This window comes from Bubalus bubalis, chromosome 8 (assembly GCF_019923935.1).
Source record: "Bubalus bubalis isolate 160015118507 breed Murrah chromosome 8, NDDB_SH_1, whole genome shotgun sequence".
Lineage (NCBI taxonomy): Eukaryota > Metazoa > Chordata > Mammalia > Artiodactyla > Bovidae > Bubalus > Bubalus bubalis.
In genome coordinates this window covers 59,162,244-59,183,570 of record NC_059164.1, presented here as the reverse complement: position 1 = coordinate 59,183,570, position 21,327 = coordinate 59,162,244, and the positions used below count along the sequence as shown (strand labels likewise).

Sequence of the window (21,327 nt, the reverse complement as noted above, 5' to 3'; positions counted from 1 at the left end):
ATATATGTGTGTGTGTATATATATATATATTTTTAAAGAATATTTTGAAAGTTGAAATCTCTTTTTCAATAACTTTATGTACTTTTAGTTTTTGTTGTGCTGAGTCTTCACTGCAGCGGGCTCTTCTCTAGTTGCGACAATTGGGGGCTACTCTCTCGTTGTGGTGTGTGGACTTCTCTTATTGTGGAGGCATGTCTTATTGAGGAGCACAGGCTCTAATAGGCACACGGGCTTCAGTAATTGTGGTTTCCAGGCTTTAGAGCGCAGGTTCAGTAGTTGTGGCCTACTGGGCATAATTGCTCCTCGGCATGTGGGATATCCCCGGACCAGGAATTGAATCTCTGTCTCCTGCCTTGGCAGGCGGATTCTTTACCCCTGAGCCACTAGAGAAGCCTTAGCCTCCTTTTATTTTGTAAATCTTCTACAAATTTCACCTTTGAGCTAAATATATGGCTTACGAAGTGGACAAAGAAAAGAAATAATAATTATCAGTGAAGGGAAATACTTCACTTTTCATCTTGAATGATAGCGTGTAAATTCTCAAATATTTTGGGGGTGATGATCAATTTTTTTTTTTTTTAAACGGCTGGCTGGGAAGTATATATTTTTGAGGTTGCAACATCAATGGAAAATAGATCAGCCAAGTGGTTGAATAATATGGTTTAGTGTTTAAACAGAGCCCACACTTCTTTGAAAAGGTAAGTGTTTAATCTGTTTTTCTGATCTTGCTTGTAGTTCAGGCAAGCTCTTGTCAAGTCTGATTACAGATTCTCTTCCTTCAAGAAATATTCCTGATCTCGTTCCACCTGAAACAGATGACTTTTCTTTAGTGTGCCTCAGAATCCCCTGGAAAAGTTCTGAAAACAGATTGTAGGGTTCTTCCCCCAGAGTTTCTGGTTTGGTAAGTCTGGGCAGGGCGCGGAGAATACGTACTTCCAGCAAGTGCCAGGTGGTGCTGATGTTGCGAGTCTGAGATCACACTTGGAGAACCATAGTTCAGCATGTATTCATTTGGTTTATGCCTTCAAATATCGTCACAGCAAAGCCTAAAGAATGTTACCCGTTTGTCATGCTGGAATTTGGTTTGGCTCAATATTGTTTGAAACCAAGTGCCTGCTGACAGTGGCTCAGGAAGTTTTCTCAGCTCTGCAGTTGGATATATTTATTAGGATTTGATGTAAATACTGTCCCGCATCTTTGGGCATACTGGTTAACCAAGACATTTTGTGTCTATATTGTGTTTTTCTGAGCACACTTGAAGTCACTTGAAGAGGGCTGGACCTTTTGTCCTGTGATTGCCCTTAGAGGCCCCTAAAGCTAATTACAGTGTTTGTTCTATAGCGTATGTCTACCTAAACCTTAATAACTGAAGAAAAGTTGAAATATCAGCTCATAGGCTACTTAGAGAGTAATTCTTGCCAGAAACTGATATAAAGTGAGAATTAGGGAAGGATTTAGTCTGAGTCTTTCAGCTTTTCTATCTATAATCATTAGTTAAATTAAAATCCTTTGTTGTCCATATTTCTTTATTTTTTGCCTCAGTGAAAGAAAAACATGAGCCAAAACTGTGCTGAGTATCAATAGACTTCTAGTTGTTGTGATCGTGGGTTTAGTGGGTAAATTATAGCCATGTGGTCTTTAGCCTTCCAGAGTAAGATGAAAATAGTCACACTTCTGATTCACTTTGCTGTAAAGCAGAAATTAACACAACATTGTAAAGCAGTTTTACTTCAGTTAACAAAAAAAAGAAAAGAAAAGAAATAGCCACACTTACCTAAACAGATCCATTTGTAAACATAAAGTGCTATAAATATATTTAGTAAAGAGAATCAATTCCATATTATAGATTTGACAGGTCAGAGCTATTTTTTACAAACCACACTTCTAGAAATAGAGGAATTATAAGTAGAAATGCATGGATCTACTGAGGACAATATAACACAATGGCAACTGCTTAAAGATACTGAAGATTAAAGCTGGCTATTTACCAGCATGGCATAATGGGTATAAGACTTTATATGGTACATGTTCTAATTGCTTAACAAATCAACACAGGAAATGCGATTAATCTGGTAGGTACACTCTACCACAGATGCTTTGATTCACAGTAAGTAACACATCCTTCAGAGGTTCTAGAAGTATGTGTAATCCCTGCAAAACAAACTGAGATTCCAGTTTCTAAATCACCACTGTCTTCTCTCTAGCCTTGGTGAAAGTACAGGATATCCCACAGGTTGTATGAAGGTACTGGATTCTCTAATATTCCAATCCTAGCTTCAGGGCACAGAATAAAAAGGATTCTTTTGTGAGGGCCACTGTGAGAGTATTTACAAAATGTTTTGAGCTCCTCAGATGAAGGCCTGATATTCCACATGTTGGTATGTACTTCAAGCAAGATTTTGGATTTTTTTTCAAGTGAAGAGTTCTGTTTGACCTGCAGAATTTGCTCTTGAATGATCCATGCTTGCCAAAATGGCTATTTCCAGTTACCCCTTTCTGATGGTGGCTTGTAAATAGGTGGTTAAAGCTGCTGGATGAGGCTGAGCACAGGCTTCCAAAGCAGCATCACACACCTACCTGCTGTCCTGGCTGTAGGGTTCCACAGCTTAAAGACTGTCCACTGGCTGCTTTTGCCCCTCCCTTGATATTTGGCTGATTCATTTCAGTTTCATGCTCATTTTTGCTATTTCTTTTCTTCAGCCAGTGCTCCTAAAGGGGTTCTGGCAAAAGCACAGACCATGAAGTTATATTGCCTGGATTTGTCTCTGATTCCACCACTGGCTTTCTGAGTCTCAATTTTCTCTCTTTCTAACGTGGGGATGCATTGCATGCGTGATAAGTCACTCAGTCGTGTCTGACTCTTTCTGACTGTTTGGACCATAGCCTGCCAGGCTCCTCTTGTCCATGGGATTCTCTAGGCAAGAATACTGGAGTGGGTTGCCATGCCCTCCTCCAGGGGATCTTCCTGACCCAGGGATGGAACTCATGTCTCTTATGTCTCCTGCATTGGCAGGTGGGTTCTTTACCACTAGTGTGCCACCTGGGAAGCTCACAATCAAAGGTTGTCAAGATTTGCTGAGATAGGGGACTTTCCTGGTGGTCCAGAGGCTAAGACTCTGCTCTCCCAATGAAGAGGGCCCACGTTCAATCTCTGGTCAGGGACTAGATCTCACATGCCACAAGTAAGGATTCCGCATGCCCAAAGAAGATCAAAGATCCCACATGATGCAGCTAAGACCTGGTGCAGCCAAATAAATAATTTTTTTAAATGTTAAAAAATATTTGCTGAGCTAAACACAATTCCTGACAAATATTTGTGCTCACCATATGCAAGTTGTTGTTATGACTAATTAGGTATTGTTGTTTTTAGCTCCACCCTCTGTTACTTTGGCTGCATGATCTGTGCTGCTTTCTCCTGCTTAATTCTGTGGCACTGATGTCCTGTCCAGCTTTTCTTGAGCTGAGTGCATCCTCTGCTTGCTTCCTCTCTTGGAGTTAGGAGAGCCTCTGCTTTCCTATTATCACCAATATCACTATGCTTCCATCTCAGATAACAGCAAGCATTCCTCAGATTTCATCACATAAAGGACCAAATGGGCAGTGGAATTGACCCATTGGTTTTGTCATCTGAATAAACAGATGATCACCTCCTGAAAGATTTGGCTTTAGAAATCATTATTCATGGGATTTCCCTGGTGATCCAGTGGCAAAGAATCCATCTTCTAATGTAGGGGATGTGAGTCCAACTCCTGGCTGGGGAACTAAGATCCCATACGTTGTGAGGCAACTAAACTTGTGCACTGCAACTACTGAGCCCAGCTCCTCTAGAGAGCCTGTGGGTTGCAATAAGAAAAGCTGGTGCAACATAGTGAAGACCCAGCACAGTCAAATAATAATAATAAACATTTTAAAGAGAAGTAACCAATATTCCTTATCACTGTGGTTAAAATGACTGAATGGATTGGCTATTGTCCCATTCACCACTCATTGGTTAATTGCTGGTATGACCTCAGAATTCCTATTTTGTGAACAATTATTTCAACCCCAGCAAAGCAGACATAAAGTTCTTTTGTCTCCAGCCAAGTTTTAGGTGTAACCATTATGTATGTTAATTGTATGCCTTCTTTTAGAGAAACCTCATTCAGTTGACTAGCTTGAAATATTTTCTGTACCCTAAAGCCAACTCATTTTGCTATTCTGTAGGTCAGAGAGGTCAGGCTTCTGGGGTCTGGAAGAGCCAGGTGCCAAAGCTCAGAGAATTAATTTCCTGCTCATACAAAACTAGTGGATGGAGGATTTCCTCCTTGTGAGGCTTTGTAGGACAAATTTTGGCACTCTAAAGAATTGGCAGAGATAAAAGTAGGGTCAAATAATGAAGAAAATTGTACACTGTGAACAAAAGAGCTTAAAAAAAGATTTTTACCTATGGAATAAGGTATAGTGATGTGGTTCTATTTTCAGATGACTCAATCTTAGCTTGTCCTTCAACAATAAGTAAATGAGGAACTTCAACCTACATTAATGTGAATACCTGTGCTATATCACTGTAACCAATAGTTTGTTCTTTTGTCCCACGAGTGAGCTGAACACAGAACCTTACTTCAATATAAAATGTACCGATTTTGTTGGATCCTATTGCATTCTCATGCTGTTAAAAAGTCTTTTCATGTTCAAATTCCACTGTGTTTTCAACGTCAGATTTTTTTCTTTCAAAAGGAAAAGGGTCCCCTGTGGAAATTTATGAAAGCTGACACATTTTCTTGTAAAATATCCTTCTGAGACCATATGGTTTATTGGTAAGCACATATTTTTGGACCTTTTAAAATAAGTATTATGAAATTAATATGAGATATTTTTAGAAAAGTGAATGCTATTGACTCAGTAGGGCAGAATGCCTCTCTTCTTTGTGGTTTTTATTTTTTATAATTCCCTGTAAAAGGCATTTGCAGATAATTAAAAAAGGTATTTGGAGCAAAAATACTTATCAAAAGAGGTTATATAACACATGCACGGCAGCCACTTGTCAAAATTAAATATACCCATTTCTTTTCCCCCCCAAAGCCATTAGATCTATTACCACCTAATTGCTTGGAAAATTCATTTTCTTTTTCTCAAATCACAGCCTTAATTGAGGTCTGAAAGCTCACCAAGTGCCTCTTAAATCAGTAAACCTAACTTTTTTTTTTTAGTTCTTCTATAATTTATCTTTGTGGCTGAGGGCATTTTTTTTTTTCCTTTGAGACAGTTATGGCAGTTAGAACTAGGAGAAAAACCTCTTACTTTGAGAAATAAGAAAACATGTCTCATGTTTCTGATAATGTACATTGAGGCCAAGAGTTCACAGCAAAGTGAATAGATATTGATGCAAGCATATTATTTAATCACACTGAAGCCAAAAGATTTTTAACCAGTTTATGTGAGTATTTTGTTCTCAATGTCAAGGTGAGAAACATAAATTTCTTCTTCATTCTGGCTATGGAAATCTGCCCTTCATGTAGCAGTCATCAAGAGTACCATATGCAATACTGCAAAGCAATTATCCTCCAGTTAAAAAAAATTTTTTAAAAGTACCATATGTACTCTTACATGTTATATGCTTATTCCTTATACAATTGTTCCTTGTCATATAAACCCTGAAGAATGTACATGACAAGAAATAATTTTCTATGTATTTTTCAGATTTTTAAAAAAATTTATTTTTACTGAAGTATAGTTGAATTACAATATTGTGTTAACTACTGCTATACAACAAAATGACTCAATTATACACACACACACACACACACACATATATACACGACTTCCCTCGTGGCTCAGACAGTAAAGCGTCTGTCTACAATGTGGGAGACCCAGGTTCGATCCCTGGGTTGGGAAGATCCCCTGGAGAAGGAAATGGCTATCCACTCCAGTACTATTGGGTGGAAAATCCCATGGACAGAGGAGCTTGGTAGGCTATAGTCCAGGGGGTCGCAAAGAGTTGGGCACGACTGAGCTACTTCACTTCTTATACACATATGTATACACATATTCTTTTTCATATCTTTTACCATTATGGTTTATCACAGGCTACTGAAAATAATTCCCTTTGCTACACAGTAAGACTTTGTTGTTAATCCATTCTGTATATAACAGCTCAGATCTGCAAAATAAACCAAAGCTAAAAATTATTTCTTGGGATTAGCCTGATACAAGAAATAATTTTGAGGTTTGATTTATGACATATCAAGTATCAATGGTGATTCAGTTCAGTTCAGTCGCTCAGTCGTGTCTGACTCTTCGCAACCCCATGAATCGCAGCACGCCAGGCCTCCCTGTCCATCACCAACTTCCAGAGGTCACTCAGACTCACGTCCATCGAGTCAGTGATGCCATCCAGCCATCTCATCCTCTGTCGTCCCCTTCTCCTCCTGCCCCCAATCCCTCCCAGCATCAGAGTCTTTCCCAATGAGTCAACTCTTTGCATGAGGTGGCCAAAGTACTGGAGTTTCAGCTTTAGCATCATTCCTTCCAAAGAAATCCCAGGGCTGATCTTCAGAATGGATTGGTTGGATCTCCTTGCAGTCCAAGGGACTCTCAAGAGTCTTCTCCAACACCACAGTTCAAAAGAATCAATTTTTCGGAGCTCAGCGTTCTTCATAGTCCAACTCTCACATCCATACATGACCACAGGAAAAACCATAGCCTTGACTAAACGGACCTTTGTTGGCAAAGTAATGTCACTGCTTTTGAATATGTTATCTAGGTTGGTCATAACTTTCCTTCCAAGGGGTAAGCGTCTTCCAATTTCATGGCTGCAGTCACCATCTGCAGTGATTTTGGAGCCCCCCAAAATAAAGTCTGACACTGTTTCCACTGTTTCCCCATCTATTTCCCATGAAGTGATGGGACCGGATGCCATGATCTTTGTTTTCTGAATGTTGAGCTTTAAGCCAACGTTTTCACTCTCCACCTTCACTTTCATCAAGAGGCTTTTGAGTTCCTCTTCACTTTCTGCCATAAGGGTGGTGTCATCTGCATATCTGAGGTTATTGATATTTCTCCTGGTAATCTTGATTCCAGCCTGTGTTTCTTCCAGTCCAGTGTTTCTCATGATGTACTCTGCATAGAAGTTAAATAAGCAGGCTGATAATATACAGCCTTGATGTACTCCTTTTCCTATTTGGAACCAGTCTGTTGTTCCATGTCCAGTTCTAACTGTTGCTTCCTGACCTGCATACAGATTTCTTAAGAGGCAGGTCAGGTGGTCTTGTATTGCCATCTTGTTCAGAATTTTCCAGTTTTTTGTGATCCACACAGTCAAAGGCTTTGGCATAGTCAATAAAGCAGAAATAGATGTTTTTCTGGAACTTTATTGCTTTTTCCATGATTAGAATATCTAAATTGGTGTCTGAAACCAGAATTAATTTTAATTGTATGAAATAGATGAGAATAAGTGTGATTTTTAAAATGAATATAGAAGTAATCATTCAGTTTAGGGTTGTTAGTTTAAGGAATTATTTTGGGAAGCTACAGACAAATTTGAAAAAATAAATCTATTTTTCAAAATATTTTTAAAAACCCTGTGTCAGAATTGCTTGAAAGTTGGTTTATGACCTGGTTTGCCTTATTATTTTTTAAGAATTTTAAGATTTTATTTGAGCAAAATGAATCAATTGGAATTGGGCAGTGTCAAACCTTTTCCTATTGTTCATGGGGTTCTCAAGGCAAGAATGCTGAAGTGGTTTGCCATTCCCTTCTCCAGTGGACCACATTCTGTCAGAACTCTCCAAGACCTGTCTGACTTGGGTGGCCCTACATCATATGGCTCATAGTTTCATTGAGTTAGACAAGGCTGTGATCCATGTGATTAGTTTTGGTTAGTTTTCTGTGATTGTGGTTTCCATCCTGTCTGCGTTCTGATGGATGAAGAGGGTTGTGGAAGCTTCCAGATGGGAGGGACTGGCTGTGGGGTAAACTAGGTCTTGCTCTGGTGAGGGGGTGGCTATGCTCAGAAAATCTTTTAACCCAATTTTCTACTGATGGGTGGGGCTGTGTTACCATCCTGTAGTTTGGCCTTAGGCCAAACTTTGGTAGGGGTAATAGCAGTAATGGAGACCTTCAAAAGGAGCATGCTGAAGCTCCCAGGACTGTTATTCAGTGCCCCTGACCCTACAGCATGCCGCTGTCAACCCATGGCATGGGGGTTGACAGCGGAGACTCTGGACCCTCTGCTGGAGACTCCTGGACCCTCATAGGCAAGTCTGGCTCATCTCTTTTGGGTCCTGGTGCACCCAATGTTTTGTTTTTGCCCTCCAAGAGTTGCTTTCCCTAGTCCTGTGGAAGTTCTGTAATCAAATCCCACTGACCTTCAAATTCCCTGGGGATTCTTAGTCCCTGTGCTGGATCCTCAGGTTGGGAAATCTGTTGTGGGTCCTAGAACTTTTGCCTTCTTTGATTGTTCTCCAGTTTGTAGGTTGTCTGCTCAGCGGCTCTATGGTGGGGCTAATGGCAACCTCCTCCAAGAGAACTTATGCAACATGCCACGCATCCCAGGTCTGCTGCAGCCAGAGTCCTGTCCCTGCAGCAGGCTACTGCTGACACGTGCCTCCTCAGGAGACACTAAGACACTCAAAGGCAGGCCTGGCTTAGTCTCTTGTGGAGGTCACTGCTCTTTTCCCTGGACCCCAGTTGTCCATAAGGATTTGTTTGCACCCTCTGAGCATCTCTGGCAGGTATGAGGTTTGATCTAAATGTGATTTCGCCCCTCCTACTATCTTGTTGGGGCTTCTCCTTTGCCCTTGGATGCAGGGTATATTTTTTTGGTGGGATCCAACATTTTCCAGTTGATGGTTGTTCAGCAACTAGTTGTGATTTTTCCAGCACAAGCTGGAATCAAGATTGCTGGGAGAAATACCAATAACTTCAGATATGCAGATGACACCACCCTTATGGCAGAAAGTAAAGAGGAACTGAGGAACCAAAGAGCCTCTTGATGAAGGTGAAAGAGGAGAGTGAAAAAGCTGGCATAAAACTCAATATTCAAAATTCAAAGATCATGGCATCCAGTCCCATCACTTCATGGCAAATAGATGGAGAAACAATGGAAACAGTGAGAGACTTGGGCTCCAAAATCACTGCAGATGTGACTGTAGCCATGAAATTAAAAGATGCTTGTTCCTTAGAAGAAAAGCTACTACAAACCCAGATAGTGTAATAAAAAGCAGACATTGCTTTGCCAACAAAGGTCCATCTAGTCAAAGCTATGGCTTTGGCCAGTAGTCATGTAAGGATGAGAGTTGGACCATAAAGAAAGCTGAGCACCAAAGAATTGATGCTTTTGAACTGTGATGTTGGAGAAGTCCCTTGGACTGCAAGGAAATCAAACCAGTCAATCCTAAAGGAAGAAAATCCATCCTGAATATTCATTGGAAGGACTGATGCTGTAGCTAAGGCTCCAATATTTTGGCCACCTGATGTAAAGACCTGGCTCATTACAAAAGACCCTGATGCTGGGAAAGATTGATGGCAGGAGACGGGGACAACAGAGGAGGAGATGGATGGCATCACTGATTCAATGTACATGAGTTTGAGCAAACTCCAGGAGTTGAAGAACAGGGAAGCCTGGGGTGCTGCAGTACATGGGGTTGCAAAGAGTCAGACATGACTGAATGACTGAAAAACAGGTGTCAAATGAAAAGTGATTTGGAGCTCAGGGAGATAGTTTTCTAGGGAAAAGGGAGAAGTTAAAGGAATTATTGATTGGCTACAGCAAAAAGCTTAGTTGACTGTAATTGGTGTCCTTCGTGTTTTGATTTCATTACCTTGAGGCATTTACAGGCTTAGATTTTGGTTTGCTTAAACAGGCCACTAAGGCATTACAGCCACATCAGTGTAATGGCCTCCCTGTTTAATTAATTAAACAATTCTCCCCTTTTGGTCATCCTCTGATACATGAGATATTGACCGAAAATGTAGAGTTAGTGTCACTCTCAGTCACCATCAGATCTAAGCTGCTCTTGTCTCATTGTGAGACTCATAGGTTATGATGTCAGATCTGTGGAAGAGATTGTTTCTGCTGTTCACCTTGATTGTTCTCAAGCATACTGAGACCATCTAATGAACTATTGGTGACTTTGGACATTCATTTAAGACTTTTGGGAGAACATAGTGCACCAGGGACACTTCAAGGATAGCTATTAGGAGGATAATACCAAGACACTGATGTATACTCCTTAGACAGAGCCCCTATGAACCAAACCAGTTGTTAGCAAATAAATTAAGGAATGTACCTTAAGGGGAAACAGCCTGTTTTAGTCAAGTGGTTTATTTATTTCCTCTATTTTCTACAATACCAGAGGTGTTGATCCAGGTAGAGCAGAAGGTATTTGCTATGGCACAGACTCTTCTTTGTTCAGCCAAAAGCAATTCTATTACCTAAAACCACTTTAGCAAGAAAATATAGGCACTTCTGCTGTGCAGCTATGGGCTTAGCAGTAGATTCAGCAATAGTTGCCAAATTTAAGGAGCTCTGTTTTCTCATGCATTAACAGAGAGAAAAACTAAGTTGTGAAAAGGCAAAAGGATTCAAGCTTTTATACTGAATGAGGATCTTGACCTCTGATTTTGGGAGAGCTGTCTACCTCAGGATGCCATCTGCTTCTGGTGAGGAACTTCCCAAGACAATTTTAATTTTAGATCTCTAGCTAGTGTGCAGTTCAAGAGTCTAGAGAGCCCAATGTAATTGGGGGATGTGGACCCAAAGTTCAAGTTCTTGAAGTTTGGCTGCTTTCTGGGTTATTAGGCATATCTGGTATTGTCCTGCCAGAGAGGTTCAAGGGCAGTCTTTGCTCTTAAGGATTCCAACTCAGAAAGGGTGGGAGAAAACTGACAGTGTTAGTTTGGAGACTTATAGCCAGATATTTGAGGATACTGGAAGAATCAGGATTTAGTTTGGTTTATAGATATATAACAAAACCTCAAAGACAATAAATGGAACTAGAATCTGATATCTACAAAATTGTATTATAATTTTCTACTGAAATATATTTTTTTTCCCTCACAATCACCCTCAATTCTGTAACAGAGAAAATAGGAGCTTATCTGACTTTTAGTGAATCTAGGTAGAATCAAAGTATCATATTCAGTGCTTATAACTCTAAAGACATGCCTACTGTAATTAAGCCAACAAAGTTTAGCTTTTATCTTAGATCATATGAACTTGAAAAACATTTGGGTTAGTTTCTATATTTCTGAGAGAACACGATTAATTTAAAATTTTGTCTTCAAGTAAATTAAATAGAACTCTTGGCAAATTAGTTTTGGCAATATCATCCAGAGGCAGAAAAATTTCACACAACTATAAAGGCATACAGACACATTGATTTTATAATTTTTGCTTTAAAATGTTATCCATGAGGTGCAACAGTGCAAACTGTGGTTTATAAAAGAAAGGCTGGTTGTATTTCTGGCAGAAAGAATAAGTTAAGATTACATGTCAGATGGCTAAAACTTTTACTAATATTTGTGAAAAAGGCTTGAGACTTTTCATTAACCTTGTTTCCAAATAGTTTATTTTTTATCTGATAAAAATTCTTTCATAAATTTGCATTTCAAGAGATGGAGCTGGGTTCCTAAGGAAGACCAGGTAGAACATTTACAATCTCAAAGGACAGAGAAAGGCTGTAAATTTCTCCAAAAGGACTTTTGTTTCCAAAATTCACATGTTTTACAACATCGACAAGCCTTTTGAGGTAAATAGGGAAGCTGAGGGGATTGGTAAAAAGATAAGTAGATTTTGAATTGTTGCTAGAGCTGCATTTTTGTTCTGGTAAAGACTCAATTGTAAGACAAGTACAATTGTTTTAATTCCTCAGAGAATTGGGTTGTAACCTAAATAATTTCAAGATGCTGACCCTACCATCCAATCTTGCATTATTCTCAATTTCCTTTTTCATTTCCGGGAGAAGATTTCCAACAAAAATGGAAATCAAAAGACTCCTACATTCTAGATTTAGAGCCATATTTCTTTGGAATGTTTAGTAATCCTTCCACAATGGCTTCAGAATGGTTTTCTTTCCCTCTGGGTGTGTAGTTTCATTTTAGCTTATTTCAGTTCAGTTCAGTCACTCAGTTGTGTCCGACTCTTTGTGACCCCATGGACTGCAGCACGCCAGGCCTCCCTGTCCATCAATAACTCCCAGACTTTACTCAAATTCATGTCCATTGAGTTGGTGATGCCATCCAACCATCTCATCCTCTGTCATCCCCTTCTCTTCCTCCAACAACACAGGTCAAAAGCATCAATTCTCTGGCACTCAGCTTTCATTATTCCAACTCTCACATCCATACATGACTACTGGAAAAACCATAGCCTTGACTGGATGGACCTTTGTTGGCAAAGTAATGGCTCTGCTTTTTAGCTTAGTAGACAAGGTCTAAAAAACAGGTCTTATCAGACTCTGAATGTCAGCTTTCAATTAGGTCAATTTCTGACCAGAGAACTACTTTAAAAAATAATCCTCTTCAATATATTGTCTCACATTTTACCTGAGACAGAGAGTAAATATTCTTGACAGGGGTTCCCCAGGTGACTCAGTGGTAAAGAATCCACCTGCCAATGCAGGAGACACAAGAAATGCAGATTCAACCCCTAGGTTGGGAAGATCCCCTGGAGGAGGAAATGGCAACCCACTCCAGTTTTCTAGTCTGGAAAATCCCATGGATTGAGGAGCCTGGTGGGCTGCCATCTGTGGGGTCACAAAGAGACACAACTGAGTGACTAGGCACAGCACAGCTCAACACAGCACGTGGACACAAGAGGGGTCTCCAGTGAAATGCAAACGTTGCTACCCTTCCGAGATCTAGAGCCACCCCCAAAGATAACTGAAGAATGACTTAGACAATTCCCTTGAGAGCTGGGAATGGTTGGTAGGACCCTAGCTGCAAATGGAGTACAACCCACATTTGTATCTGGCCATATTTTGGGGCCCTACAATCTGATGGTAGCCAGGCCAACCTCCCAGGACACACAGTGAAACAGGAAGGCAATAGCTGCCCCTGGGAGAGAAAGGGTCAAGAATCAATATTTTTCCTCACCAATCTTAATTTGGGGAAAAAGAAACTATGTAAAATTTTAGCTTCTTCTTTTGTTGACTTAAAAAATAGTCACAACCTAAAAGCTGAGTCAGTAAAGTCAAGTAGAAGCATGCAAGTAAATTCACAGGCACAGAGGCTCCATGCTTAAAACAGTTAAGGTAGCTATGATGCGACACCAACAATTTGAATGGCCCTGACACACTCAAAATATAATCTTAATTATTCAATGAAATCCTGAAGCAAACTCTTGCTAGTCTTGGTATACTGCTAAACACTAAAGTAGCAAGTTTTCCCATGGTTTTAGCTTAGTTCAAAGAATTTTTACACTATTAAGTAAGAAAAAAATTAAAATATTGCCCCTTTTAAAATTTATGTAGACATTTAATTAGCTTTATTTACAGAGCAGTAATTTTTTTTTAGTCTCCAATGATGCCTAGATGACATCATTAAGCAAGAATGCCAGTTTAAAAGAAATCTATGCCATGTGCATGAGTGCTCAGTCTTGTCCGATTCCTGGTGACCCCATAGACTGTAGCCTGCTAGGCTCCTCTGTCAGTGGAATTTTCCAGGCAAGAATACTGGAGTGGGTTGCCAGTTCCTCCTCCAAAAGTTGAGAGTTATGTTTTATTTGGTGGGAAGTTTTAGAATTTCAAGCCTGGGAAACAGCATCTCAAGTAACCCTGAGAGAACTGCTCTGAGGAGAGGTGGGGAGGAGCCAGATTATATAGAAGTTTTACACAAAAGGCAGGTAATCTGAACATCAAAATATTATTGTTCTGCCCATAGCCGAAATGACCCCAGCTCAGAAGTTGCCTAAATTCTAGAAGTTGTGGAAGCTGGTCTGGAAGCTGCTGAAAGAGAGCAGTGAGGAAGGAGTATGGTAGATATCATTGAAAGACTCTGGGAGGATGGGATCCAAAAGCACATGATACATGAGGGCCAAGGAAAGCTCTCTGACTTTCAGGATGGAACCAAAGTCACATTCTGCTACCAGACTCTTTGCAATGACAAGGAGAACACCATGTTGGATGACAGTCGGCCATGGGGCAAACCATGGAGCAAACCATGGAGCTTATCATTGGCAAGAAGTTTAAGCTGCCCCTGTGGGAGCCCATCCTGCACACCATGTGGAAGGGGGAGATCGCTCAGTTCTGCTGTGACGTCAAGCATGTGGCCCTATATCTGCTATTGGCCAAGAGTTTACTCAACATTGCAGCCAGCAAGGACCTCCTGGAGGGCATCACCCAGATGCAGGAGCACAATTCCCTGGGCCATGCTGATCTGGATACCCTGCAGCAGAAGGCCTAGCCTCTCATCTCTGACATCGAGATGCTTAAGATGGAGAATCCTGGCACATATCAGCAGGACCCATGGGCAATGACAGTTGAGGAGAAGGCAAAGGCAATGCCAGTCATCCACCAGGAGGGCAACTGGTTGTACCTCGAAGGCCATGTGAAGGAGGCTGCTGCCAAATACTACGAGGCCATCACCTGTGTCAAGAACCTTCAGATGAAAGAACAGCCTGAGTCCCCTGACAGAATCCAGTTGGATCAGCAGATCACACTGATGTTGCTCAACTACTGTTAGTGCAAGCTGATGGTGGAAGAGTATCAGAAGTGCTGGACCACTGCTCCTCCATCCTCACTAAGTATGATGACAATGTCAAGGCCTACTTCAAGTACATCAAGGTACATGCAGCACTCAGGAGGCCCAGGCTGACTTTGCCAAGGTGCTGGAGCTGGGACCCACCCTGGCGACTATGGTGAGCCCTGAGCTGTGGATCTAGGTGCAGATCTAGCTGTGAGCTGTGCCTCTAAGCGCAGATCCCTCAGAAAGACAAGGAGGACAAGGCCTGCTTCTGGCGCATCTTCTACCACTGACAGGACCCTGCTGGTGTGGTCGCCCTATCTGACCTGCTGCTGCTGCTGACAGCCCGCCTACCCCCACTAGTTAGTCATGCTTCTCTGTATGTGTGCTAAGTCACTTCAGGCATGTCTGATTCTTTGCCACTCCATGAACTGTAGCCCGCCAGGCACCTATGTCCATGGGATTCTCCAGGCAAGAATGCTGGAGAGGGTTGCTGTTCCCTTCTCCAGGGGATTTCCCCAATCCAAGGATTGAACCTGGATTTCATGTCTCCTGCAATGGTAGGTGGGTTCTTTACCACTAGTGCTACCTTAACTCCACTCACCACTTGCTCTTCTCTGTATATAAAGGCCTTATTTATCTCTTAAAAAAAGTATTGTTAAAGAAAACCAGATATCCCAAGTTAAGGAATTTAGTGCTTGTCTATGTATGGGAAGCTGCAAGAATCTGGCTCACTGAAATCATTCCTTTCATAGCCACCTCACCTGGTACCCTGTATTTTTCACATCCTGAGCTCTTTTGGAGGTTACTATAGGGAGTGGCTGCAATCTGATGGCTAGTAGGTACTCTTCTTGAGTGCCCTTACGACACACCAGCTCACATTGGAGGGCTGTAATCACTGATAACTGTGAATCCCTGTCTACTGATATGGCAGGAAATATTTTATTTCACACTAGGCACCACAGAGAGAGATCTAGGGGAGCTGACTTTGGTGAGAATTCTCATCCTTTGCTGACCTCTTGCAGTTTTCCCAGTATCCTATTTGCAGGTCTCATCCTGGTCATCAGAAACTATAAAGGAAGAAAAATAGTTTCCCCTCTATTCTTTATAGTAAGTGCATGAGTGAAACTCCTTTGTCTCTAGGGCAACTATGTAAATGGATAAGCCTATCTAAGATGATTATAGAAGTGGAGAGCACAGGGAAGAAAAGATTGCTTTAGACATAGCATTTTCCACACATTTTCGACAATTAACAATACCCATTATATACCCCATGTCCAAGGTAAGAGAAACCCAAGTAAGATGTTAAGTGTTGCAAGAGGGCATCAGAGGACAAACACAATGAAACCATAATCACAGAAAACTAGCCAATCTGATACAACGAACCACAGCCTTGTCTAACTCAATGAAACTAAGCCAGGCCGTGTGGGGCCACCCAAGACAGACGGGTCATGGTGAAGAGGTCTGACAGAATGTGGTCCACTGGAGAAGGGAATGGCAAACCACTTCAGTATTCTTGCCTTGAGAACCCCATGAACAGGATGAAAAGGCAAAATGATAGGATAGGATACTGAAAGAGGAACTCCCAGGTTGGTAAGTGCCCAGTATGCTACTGGAGATCAGTGGAGAAATAACTCCAGAAAGAATGAAGGGATGGAGCCAAAGCAAAAACAATACCCAGTTGCGGATGTGACTGGTGATAGAAGCAAGGTCCAATGCTGTAAAGAGCAATATTGCATAGGAACCTGGAATGTCAGGTCCATGAATCAAGGCAAATTGGAAGTGGCCAAACAGGAGATGGCAAGAATGACCATTGACATTCTAGGAATCAGCAAACTAAAATGGACTGGAATGGGTGATTTAACTCAGATGACCATTATATCTACTACTGTGGGCAGGAATGCCTTAGAAGAAATGGAGTAGCCATCATGGTCAATGATGCAATCTCAAAAACGACAGAATGATCTCTGTTCGTTTCCAAGGCAAACCATTCAATATCACAGTAATCCAAGTCTATGCCCTAACCAGTAATGCTGAAGAAGCTGAAGTTGAACGGTTCTATGAAGACCTACAAGACCTTTTAGAACTAACACCCAAAAAAGATGTCCTTTTCATTATAGGGGACTGGAATGCAAAAGTAGGAAGTCCAGAAACACCTGGAGTAACAGACAAATTTGGCCTTGGAATATGGAATGAAGCAGGGCAAAGACTAATAGAGTTTTGCCAAGAAAATGCACTGATCATAACAAACACCCTCTTCCAACAACACAAGAGAAGACTCTATACATGAACATCACCAGATGGTCAACACCGAAATCAGACTGATTATATTCTTTGCAGCCAAAGATGGAAAAGTTCTATACAGTCAGCAAAAACAAGACCAGGAGCTGACTGTGGCTCAGACCATGAACTCCTTATTGCCAAATTCAGACTTAAATTGAAGAAAGTAGCTAAAACCACTAGACCATTCAGGTATGACCTAAATCAAATCCCTTATGATTATACAGTGGAAGTGAGAAATAGATTTAAGGGCCTAGATCTGATAGATAGAGTGCCTGATGCACTATGGAATGAGGTTCGTGACATTGTACAGGAGACAGGGATCAAGACCATCCCCATGGAAAAGAAATGCAAAAAAGCAAAATGGCTGTCTGGGGAGGCCTTACAAATAGCTGTGAAAAGGAGAGAAGTGAAAGGCAAAGGAGAAAAGGAAAGATATACCCATTTGAGTGCAGAGTTCCAAAGAATAGCAAGGAGAGATAAGAAAGCCTTCCTCAGTGATCAATGCAAATAGAGGAAAACAACAGAATGGGAAAGACTAGAGATCTCTTCAAGAAAATTAGAGATACCAAAGGAACATTTCATGCAAAGATGGGCTCGATAAAGGACAGAAATGGTATGGACCTAGCAGAAGCAGAAGATATTAAGAAGAGCTGGCAAGAATACACAGAACTGTACAAAAAAGATCTTCATGACCCAGATAATCATGATGGTGTGATCACTCACCTAGAGCCAGACATCCTGGAATGTGAAGTCAAGCGGATCTTAGAAAGCATCCCTACAAACAAAATTAGTGGAAGTGATGGAATTCCAGTGGAGGTATTTCAAATCCTGAAAGATGATGCTGTGAAAGTGCTGCACTCAATATGCCAGCAAATTTGGACAACTCAGCAGTGGCCACAGGACTGGAAAAGCTCAGTTTTCATTCCAATCCCAAAGAAAGGCAATGCCAAAGAATGCTCAAACTACTGCACAATTGCACTCATCTCACATGCGAGTAAAGTAATGCTCAAAATTCTCCAAGCCAGGCTTCAGCAACACATGAACTGTAAATTTCCAGATGTTCAAGCTGCTTTTAAAAAAAGGCAGAGGAACCAGAGATCAAATTGCCAACATCCGCTGGATCATTGAGAAAACAAGAGAGTTCCAGGAAAACATCTATTTCTGCTTTATTGACTATGTGGATCACAATAAACTGTGGAAAATTCTGAAGAGATGGGAATACCAGACCACCTGATTTGCCTCTTGAGAAATTTGTATTCAGGTCAGGAAGCAACAGTTAGAACTGGACATGGAACAACAGACTGGTTCCAAATCAGAAAAGGAGTACGTCAAGGCTGCATATTGTCACCCTGCTTATTTAACTTATATGTAGAGTACATCATGAGAAATGCTGGGCTGGAAGAAGCACAAGCTGGAATCAAGATTGCCGGGAGAAATACCAATAACCTTAGATATGCAGATGACACCACCCTTATGGCAGAAAGTGAAGAGGAACTCAAAAGCCTCTTGATGAAAGTGAAAGTGGAGAGTGAAAAAGTTGGCTTAAAGCTCAACATTCAGAAAACTAAGATCATGTCATCTGGTCCCATCATTTCATGGCAAATAGATGGGGAAACAGTGCAAACAGTGTCAGACTTTATTTTTGGGGGCTCCAAAATCACTGCAGATGGTGACTGCAGCCATGAAATTAAAAGACGCTTACTCCTTGGAAGGAAAGTTATGACCAGCCTAGATAGCATATTAAAAAGCAGAGACTTTACTTTGCCAACAGAGGTCCATCTAGTCAAGGCTATGGTTTTTCCAGTGGTCATGTATGGATGTGAGAGTTGGACTGTGAAGAAAGCTGAGCACCGAAGAATTGATGCTTTTGAACTGTGGTGTTGGAGAAGACTCTTGAGAGTCCCTTGGACTGCAAGGAGATCCTACCAGTCCATCCTAAAGATCAGTCCTGGGTGTTCATTGGAAGGAATGATGCTGAAGCTGAAACTCCAGTACTTTGGCCACCTCATGTGAAGAGTTGACTCATTGGAAAAGACTCAGATGCTGGGAGGGAATAGGGGCAGGGGGAGAAGGGGATCATAGAAGATGAGATGGCTGGATGGCATCACTGACTCGACGGACATGAATTTAGGTAAACTCCGGGAGTTGGTGATGGACAGGGAGGCCTGGAGTGCTGCGATTCATGGGGTTGCAGGGTCAAACACGACTGAGAGACTGAACTGAACTGACCTGAAGATGATGAAAACTTCTCTACTGGTGTACACTGTAATTCAATATTATTTTTTGTAAAGTTAACCTACTTATTTAGCCTCAAAACAATTTTACTCATCTGATGCCTCACGCTGCACCCAATCCAGTTTTAAATTGGACCCAGTCCAGATTATCTCCCATTTCTAAGCTGAATTTAGTCTGATCCCAGACCGAGTCTAACTCTGGACAGCTTCTGGACCCTATCCAGAAACACAAATGCTCAAATATAGTCTGAAAACTCATAATTCAAAAGCTGTGGAGCTTGGATCCAGAATCCAGAAAGGACTTACCAATCATTTCCAGAGACAGTGAAATCAAGGGTCTCATGCAGTCCTATGCCTGGTTGCTCATTGCTTTGTGGGCCATTGGGGGTCTTCTTTGGTTCCCTTTTTGGACACCAGAACTGTTAAAAGATAAACAGATGCATATTGAAAAATGCACAAAGAGATTGCACAGAATGGAGTCCATTTGGGCAATGCCATAGATGTCACGCGAGTGTATGTTCCTCAGTTCTTTGTCTCATCACAATAAAGATTTGGAGCAACGGACATTAAAGCCCTCGGCACATCACAGCTCTCGGGTCTTGGACAAACCGTGTTACAGCTCTTAGGCAAATCAGTGTTACAGCTCCATTTTATTTAGAAGATAGCAGGAGAATCCAAGACTCGAAGAGAAGGGAGTGGAGGAGTGCATGGGGAGGGAGAAAGAGAGAGAGAGAAAGAGAGAGAGAGAGAGAAAGAGAGAGAGAGAGAGAGAGATAGAGAGAGAGAGAGAGAGAGCGCCCGCACGCATGCATGCGGGAGAGAGAGTCCTAGAGAAAGCGCTTTGGCTCCTCCTTTTATATGTTTTTTCCTCCACCTGGGCCTGCCCTATGCAAATTGGGCTTAGCCAGGAGTGCTGTTTGTTCTGTTTGTCCTGCCTGAAGTCTTCACTCTGGTCCTCAGACCTTCCTTGTCTTTTAGCCACTGCCATTTTGGACTCCTTTTCCCTATTCTACCTACCTAACAGTTACATTTTTATTATTGAAAGCAAGCAGGCCCCTGTAGGGGCTCCTGGGCACTGGAAGACTTTCTGTTCCACTCCCATAACCTTCCCTGAGTTCTGAAGGGCAGATTCAAAAAGTTGCTAATCCAGGAAGGGAAGGGATTCAGAGTCAAGGGAGGAGCAGCCAAGAAACATAGTTCGGCTTTGGGGCAGGGTCCTGGTTCTACCTCAAAGGACACACATAACAATATCCTTAATCCCATTTATAGAATTAAAACCCAACAATGAAAGTTGTCAGCATTCTCCATATGGGAGAAGACCACCTGAGGCCAGACTAATGGAACCACAGAAGCTCATTAATAAGATTAACTGAAGCCAGATTAAAGGAGGGCTGGCCCTACTCACACCCTAATCTTATCTGCAACCTTGCCCTTGAATTATTGCTATAAAATTCTTCCTCAGATCCTCCCTAGCTGGGAAATAGCTTTCAAGGGCAGGAGACCTTTGTATCCCCTTTAACTTGGCATAGCAATAAAGCTATTCTTTTCTACTTTACCCAAAACTCCATCTCTCAGATTCCATTGTGCACCAGTGTGCAGAGAGGCTGAGCTTTCATCATCACTACTGATGGTATTGCCCTTGTTTAGTTCACTCACTCTAGTCATCAAACTTGACTCAAGAGCCTGAATTTTTGTTAATAGAGAATTTTATGAAGACATGGTATAAGTAATTCCAAAGTATTCTATTTAGCAGCATCCTCTCTGGAATGGCTATGTGCCTCTTCTTCTACCCCAGGATAACTTAGATTTAAAAATGGGAAGAAGGAAGCTCAGTGATTAATATAAATCACTTTTATGTAATCTTCACCAAAGTCTTATGAAGCAGGTATTATCCTTGTCATCTAGATGAGGAAGCAGAATAAAAATGTTTAAGTGATTTAAATCCCTTAGAACTAGTGTAGAATTGGGACTTATCTGGCACTGAAGTTCTTCTCCTTCTTATACTCCCTATTATTTCCTTCCATGGTGACAACCTCATTTTGGAATAAGTTCTGTTGTGTTTGTGAAAGTTTACATTACTTTTTAATTATGACACATGCATTATCTATGTAAGCCTGGGCCAGTGCATAGGAGACATTTTCTAATAATC

At 41.4% G+C, this 21,327-nt stretch overlaps 1 long non-coding RNA gene and 1 pseudogene across 1 annotated transcript; one reads left to right on the top strand and one right to left on the bottom strand.

The window, feature by feature from the left end:
- Nucleotides 1-1,508: 1,508 nt before the first annotated feature.
- On the bottom strand, nucleotides 1,509-19,804 carry LOC123466053. Its single transcript, XR_006641316.1, has 2 exons — nucleotides 19,485-19,804; nucleotides 1,509-1,687 (listed from the first exon to the last, which is right to left on the bottom strand). It is a non-coding gene; the product is annotated as an uncharacterized LOC123466053 (long non-coding RNA).
- On the top strand, nucleotides 13,689-14,954 carry LOC102391616 (annotated as a pseudogene).
- Nucleotides 19,805-21,327: the final 1,523 nt, after the last annotated feature.